This window comes from Peromyscus leucopus, chromosome 4 (genome assembly GCF_004664715.2).
Source record: "Peromyscus leucopus breed LL Stock chromosome 4, UCI_PerLeu_2.1, whole genome shotgun sequence".
In the NCBI taxonomy this organism is placed as follows: Eukaryota; Metazoa; Chordata; class Mammalia; order Rodentia; family Cricetidae; genus Peromyscus; species Peromyscus leucopus.
Genome location: NC_051066.1, coordinates 78,148,550 through 78,155,735, shown reverse-complemented (window position 1 = coordinate 78,155,735; position 7,186 = coordinate 78,148,550). Strand labels below are relative to the sequence as shown.

At 44.5% G+C, this 7,186-nt stretch overlaps 1 protein-coding gene across 3 annotated transcripts in view; it reads left to right on the top strand.

The window, feature by feature from the left end:
- Nucleotides 1-938: 938 nt before the first annotated feature.
- Ehf (ETS homologous factor) overlaps nucleotides 939-7,186 on the top strand; it is a 39,533-nt gene continuing 33,285 nt past the window's right edge. The window contains exons 1-2 of one of the 3 annotated variants that reach the window (XM_037205050.1): nucleotides 939-1,110; nucleotides 2,827-2,909. The gene's annotated coding sequence lies outside the window, so the exon portion shown is untranslated. The remainder of the gene's footprint in view (nucleotides 1,111-2,826; nucleotides 2,910-7,186) is intronic. The other 2 variants (XM_037205051.1, XM_028877847.2) reach the window with 2 other exon arrangements.

Here is a 7,186-nt window from a genome sequence, read left to right as displayed (position 1 = left end):
CTCACCTGTGCAGGTGGAGAAACATTTGGGACCCAGTGAAGCAAGAACAGGAAACTCCCTGCACACCCTTGGCTTAGGGGGATGGGGATCTGTGAACTCCAGAGATCTCTTCAGGAGTCCGAGTCTTGCTCATAGTCTGTTGGCATTTTGATTTTCTCTTTTTTGGATCCTACAGGGAGGGTTGATAAATAGTAAAAAAAAAAAAAAAAAAAAAAAGCATCTGAAACCTGTCGAGGGGACATGATGATGATCTTGTTAACCAGCCCCCTGCCTTGTCGAGGATGATTGTTGCCCTTAGATATCTCATAGTGGACCCTTCCAGGACCATCCCCTTCTGACCTTCCTCCAAGGTGCTTACCTGGGGCTGGGGGAAAAGCCTGTTCAACGTCCTCTGAAATTGTCAAGTGACACTACAAAGAGCCGGTCAGTCATGGTGCCCAGAGACAGAATGGGCTAGAAGCTCCTTCCACACTTGGTACCTGCACCGCCAGGGCAAAGGTCTTCATGCCAAAGCAGAGAGGACTAAGTACAGGTCAGAAAACGAGACAGATGTTCAAGAGCACCTCCACAGCCCTCTTCCACCTCCACAGCCCTCTTCCTTCATCTGTCCCACCGGGACTTGGGTTTTTATACCCACCCCCCTTCCTGGGACGTCTTTGGGAAGTGAGGTGCTTTTCACCTGAAACTGCCTCTAAGCTGCAAAGCACAGTCACCACCAAATCAATTCCTCATCCATTAACAGGTTGTCTCTGTTCTTGAGACACAGGCATAACCTGGTTAGACCTGTTTTGTTTGAACACTAACGTGTGAGTTGGCCAAATGCAAATGAGCCAATGTTTGTAATCCTTTATTTTATTTTTTTAAAGGGCCGGGCAGCCAATCAGAGGAGGGGGGAAGTGACTTAGGGAATTCCCGGTTGGTGGCTTATTGCTTAACATCCAACAAAATGATTTTAAATTATTGTCATATGCATTTATCTTCACTCTGATGAGAGCTCAGACGTGATAAGGCCGTGGCTCCCAATCCTGGTAGGAGCTAGTGTGGTAGCTATCTGCCTTCTTCTCCGACAGAGCTATAGGATTGCCCACCCAGAATCTTTAGGTAAATGAGGTAAGTCCTCACTTTTAAATCTTCTTTTGAACTTGGAATTCAAACACCTTCGTGGAAAGAGAAACCTGTCTTGACTCAGACAGCTGAAAATAAACCAGAGGCTCCGGGAGGCAGCTGGCAGGAAGTGAAGCTTGTGTTACCTGGGTTCACCTACTGAGTCTTGTTTGAGTTTATTTGGGTGAGAGCAGCTGGGTTACTGTGAGTGTTATCTGTGAAGTTCCTACATTGTTTGGACTTCTAATCAGCAAGAGTCTAAGAGTCCCCCGGTTTCTCTGTCCATGTAGTATGACAAAGCCATATCCCTGGATTAGATTTTTCTGGAACAAAAAGCAGATGGAGACAGGTGACTCCGATGTTGCTCAGTGATGAGGTAGGGATCAGAGCGCGTGGTCTCATGGTCTAGAGGTGTTTTTGCTAATTTTTTTTTTTTTTCTGACTTACAAGCAATAAGGAAAAGCCAGTTCACCTTCATTATATTCCAGTTTGGGAAAATGGGTGTAGATAGGCAAAATAATCTATATTCACAAAGGGAACAGGGGTCAGGTGGCCAAGGTAGACAGACTGTACCCTTAAAAACTATCCTGTGCAAAAAGAAGATTCAAATCAGGTAAATGATTTTACCGTATCACAAGGGGACAGACCAATCCTTTGTTTTTTCACAATGGGATACTGTGACCAGACAGGCAGACATGACTCACCAACAAATGCCTTCTATATAGGGACTCTTTGGATTTTGTTTGTGCACCATGTACAAGTGTTGGTCCCAGTGTGGATTGAGCAGAGGGAAGTGTGGCAATTAATCTTGTTGGTTCACAAGAACACTAAGGTGGCAAAATCACTATTTTTTTTTATGTCTACTTTGGGGTACTCTGAATGCCACTGTGGGGGTGATGCATTTTTGAGATTCTTGAGTAAGATTCTTTGAGTTTGAGTCCTCAGATGTCTCTGCTGTTTCTCCATGTTGACCTCGGGGAGAATGGGGGAGTTTGGAGTCTGGGATTTCTGATGGAAGCCGCAGTTGGTTCTGTGGGCCTTGGTGTGAGGATGTATCATGACAGTATCATTCAATGTATAGGGAAAGTTAGGGATCATAAGTGGCTGTGTGCTATTTCCCCTGAGGTCCAGAGAAGAGACAAGTTCTAACAGAAGAGATACAGACATGTTATGAGAAGAATTTCACAGTCAAGAATGTGATTAGAATATGGAGCCATGACCCGTGGTAATTAAAAACTGTGGTGGAAGATCTGAGAGTTATTTGGAAGTTTGTAACCACATTTAAACACTACCAAATATCATGAATACCATCTTCCATGTTTCCAGACTGTTCAGCAGACATTCTGAAAGAGAGCAATCTTGAGGAAGCTACTATGTTGGAAGTTATATTACCACTCAAGACATCCTTTTACAGTAGTTGTAGGTACAGAAGTGTGCTGGACCAGGCCTCATTTATACAAAAATTCTCAGAGTTGATAACATTTTTTTTTGTGTGTGTGTGTGCTAAAAATTATATTACCTATATCCACACAAGCTTCCTGATGTTTTTCTTATTATATCATTATACCTCGATTTCTCATGGGAGTGCCTTGGGCCTTTCTAGACCTGTGACAAGCTCCAGTCACACTCATAATTGCATGTTTGTGGGTACCATAAGGGTCTCCCAATCATTGACTGGCTTTATCCCAATCGTCTTTCAATACTGTTTTGGCTTCTTTGTAGGCCTGAGACAAAAATGGAGACCAAGAGTTCAGCTGTGTTCTCACTGGCAATCTGTTAGCTAGCTGGTATCACCAGGTCAGAAGGTGAGCGCTTTCGGGCTGCATTCTGCTCTAAGGAAGTGGGATTGTGCTTTCTGGAATCTTACTAAGTTTTATTTCCTTCTTATTGTCTCCACTCTCTGGGGATTTGAAAACTGGGGCTATGTTTGTTGGACTGTTTGCGTTTTTTTAACCTAAGTAGGAGAATCTTACTTTGTAGTGCGCTGTCACACAAAGCTGTGGAAGCTTACACGAGAACTCACTCAGTCTCCTCTCCCTTTGGATGGGGGCATCCCGAGGGCCTTTGAAGACTTCTGGGGGGCGGTGAGGTAGGGAGGGTGCCAAAACACGGAAACAGAGCCTGCCAACACACAGCGCTACGGTTGGAAGGAACCAAATATAGATTCAAAACCCAAATTTTGGTGCCACCACTTCGCTAGTGTTTCAAACCATTTCTCCCGTTCAGCTGGCTCTCCTCTTCCGTGGAGGCAAAGCAACAGACTTTTCTGTTGTGGGTGGGGCCCTGGTTGGAAGCATTGGCTTGATGTTTTAAGACCACACACCCTGACCCTGCCTTTGTTACTGTTTAATCGAGCATAGAGCAGTGACTTTCAGCTTGGGTAAGCTAAATCTGTAGTGGGGTCTATCTCCGAGCAGTGAGGCAGGAGGCTGCCAACTTTTCGATTCCCAATAGCTGATGAGGGAGGGTGGGTAATTCACTTTACTTGACATTTTCATACCTGTTTATAAAATGATTTTAAGTGATAAGATTTCTTCTAAGGAGCAGACAGTTTTGCTCTTATTAAAGTTTGTGATTTTTTTTTTCTCACACCGGTCAGAATTTTAAAGGACCAGAGTATGAAGATGCGTAGGAAATCAGCGATACTGTAGGGAAAATGGCTGCTTGTGACCGTGTATCTTAGGAAGGCACATATTTTCTAGCCAAGTGGCATCATGGTGAGAAAGACAGGATGCTCTGGAGTAGACATTTCTATCAGTCCTTTGGAGTTAGTTAATGAAAACTTTACTGCCTTTCAGATGGGAACAAAGATTATTTCTTAAGGGTCGTCCTTGAAGGCTGGCTGGCGCTGTCTTCAGGAGTGATCAGAACACAGTACAGGGAAGGCCGTTGGTGTGACAGTGAGTGCTCTCAGCACGACTGTCAGGAGACCCGGCAGGGCTGAGTGGCCCAGAGCGGGACACTGCACTTCTCTGGGGTTGAATTTCCTCCTCTATACATCCTGATTATCTTTAAGAGGTGTTTGAACTCACAGATTCTGCTGGCTATGATGGCCAAGAGTAGGTGCGACAACTATGCCGAGGATCAGCAGGATTAGAGTCTATGAGAACAGAGAGAGGGGTGACAGATGCCCCTGGGACAGGACGACCACTGGGGGCCCTTAAGTGTCTCCGTTATGGTCTTCGGAACTTTGACTAAGAATAGACTGTTGAGGGATGAAACTGGCAGCCTTCATTGGGGTAGGGGGTGGGGTCTCAGGAGCAAATCGCGCATCGTATCCCATCTTAATCCATAGGTCCAGAGCTGGTGAGATAGCAGAACTGGGCGGCTTGGAATAATAGGGAGTAGGGGATGCATGAATAGCACTTGAGGAAGCATCATGGCTACCTCCAGACCAGCTGAAGGGGAGACTTCACACACTGGCATCCACTCGGCCTGAGCTGCATTGCAGCTGTGGATGAGCAAGCAGATAAGAAAGATGTGGACCCTGTACGAGAGGAAGACTTGACGGTGATCATGTGGGCCACAGGGCTGCCTGTGCGGTTTCCAGATGGCTCAGCTCTGTACCTGCGGCAGACAGAGCTTACGACAGGGACGAGCACGGTGTCCCACTTAAAGAGGCTCCTAGAGTATTAATTGACTTGGTTTTAAAAGAGACATCCCATAAAAGGCTCCTTTGAAAATGATTTCACTAGCACCTAACCACAGTGTGTCTTCGGCTTGCCGTGCGGGGCTGGGCTCCTTATCGCCTGGCCACTGGCCTCACTCGCATCCCTTCTCCCCATCTCTCATTTTTTTTTTTTTTTTTTTAAAGAATTATTTATTCACTTATTTATTTATTTATTTATTTACTTATGTATTTATTATCTATACAGAAGAGGGTGCCAGATCTCATTACAGATGGTTGTGAGCCACCATGTGGGTGCTGAGAATTGAACTCAGGACCTCTAGAAGAGCAGTCAGGGCTCTTAACCTCTGAGCCATCTCTCCAGCCCCCCCATCTCTCATTTATTTCTCGGTATTATAATCCTTGTTAAGGGTTTTTGAGCGCTTATTTAAATTATGATGTGTATAGGTGCACCCAAAACATGATTCCCGATGACACGCCTAAAATAAAAAGGGGCAAAGAGCCAAACAGATAATTGTGTGTCTGTTTAAGGGAACGGACCATCCCATTAACCCTATTCTTTCACTATGAAAACTTATCTTAAATAACCTTGTCGAGATGCGCACTTTCTTTGATGTAACCGCGGTGAAGTTAAGGTGGCCTTTCTGCTGCTTCTTGCTCTCCTTGTATCACAGACTCAACGATAAACAGTCTTTGGGGGTGGGGACCGTATGCCAGGTATGGATCTGAGAAACTTTAGTCACTGTTAACCCATCCCCCACCTGTTACCAGCTTACCTCTGACGAGCCTTTCTCAGAATAATGAGGAGGTTCTCGTTACGAAAAGAGTCTGGTGAACACGGCCGTCGTACAGAGTTTGTCCCAGAATCTCTTAGGAGCTCTTTAGCAAGCTTCCCACAGCAGGGCTAGTGGTATAGTCTTGAGGAAGAGATGAGGGGAGGGCTATTATCAGCTCTGTCTTCCATGAAACTGCTGAACAGACTTGTCTGGGCTTTGTGTGGGCTGTAGATTTGGCCTGAAATTTAGCCTATGCCTAACTTTGTTCTTTTTAAGAAATGAAAGAGCAGCTAGTTGCGATTCTGCCATCTTCCCTCCGCTGGCCAGAGGCTGTGTGGAAGGTCATGAAGAAGGAGCAGCTTTGGAGTGCTGTGTCTGAAGGGGTGGGCGGCACTGAGTGCTCAGGGCTGAGCAAGGGTTTTGCGGGGTGTGGCAAGGTGAACACTGGGTGTAGAATCAGAGCACCTGGCTTTAAATTGGACACCGCTGCTGGGTAGTTGAGTGCTTTTGGGGGGAATTCTGTAAACTTTAGCATCTAAGTTTCTTCACCTGGAAAATGGGGTAATAGCATCTACCATTCAGGGCTAATAAGGACTAAATTAAGCAGTTTAAATTAAGAATGTGAAAGCACCCAGACAATGCTCGTGAGTAATGTGTAGTAGTAATTTGCAGGCTGGAAGTCAAGGAGAAGTACTCAGTCTGGGCGTTTTCTTTCCATCTCCACTCGGTTGGAGCAGATGAGTATTAAATTCTGTTTTTTTTAAATTATTATTTCTTTTCCTATAATAACCAGTTTGGATTCTAAACTCTGACTCTGGGGAAGAAATAGGATATTAATTTTTACTGGAGATGGAGTGTATCAGGAAATGGGATGGTCCACGTTAATGGGAAACTTCCAAATTGAGCCTCATATTTAGTTGGCTTCAGGACATAGCACACATCGGGGTGGGCTTTCAACACATTTCTACCCTATGCCTTGATACCTGGCATGCAGGAGGCCCTGGAAGAAAGGTCTCTACAGGTTATTCACCAGATAATACCTCTGTGTGAAAGGGTGCCCACTCCTACAGTTCTTAAGAGTTTCCCCAGTATCTACTGATCACTGCTGGAGAAAGTATTGACCTTAGCATCTAGAGGCTTTGGAGTGTGTGTGTGTGTGTGTGTGTGTGTGTGTGTGTGTGTGTGTGTGTACTTATTTATTTTGCTAAGATCTTGTGGGTCTGCCTCTTGCTAAATCATTGCAAGTCATTCCTAAAGATGAAGTTGAATAGTCCTTGCTGTTAGTAAAACATTCAGAATTCTAACCTAGTGTCTAGAGGAGAGAATTCAGGGGACCTAGGATATTATTATTTTCAGTAACTTTCAATTATAATTTAACATATCAATATGAATGTGGGCAAAACTCCTTATTAGTATTAGCTACCACTGTAATTATTCCCCCCAAAAAATCATTAATATTTTATATCACATTGTACTTGTTACAAATGTATCAAAGTATTGACATCTGATATCGTAGAGGTGATTAGATGTGTGACAGATGTTCTACTTCAGTCTATTAATGAAGCATCATTTTAATATCACACATTCAGCATAACTGAGAAGAGGCTCACAAGCTTCAACAGACTGCACAAAGGGTCCATGGGGAAAGAAAGGGGCGAGGAACTAGGGTACAGCATTC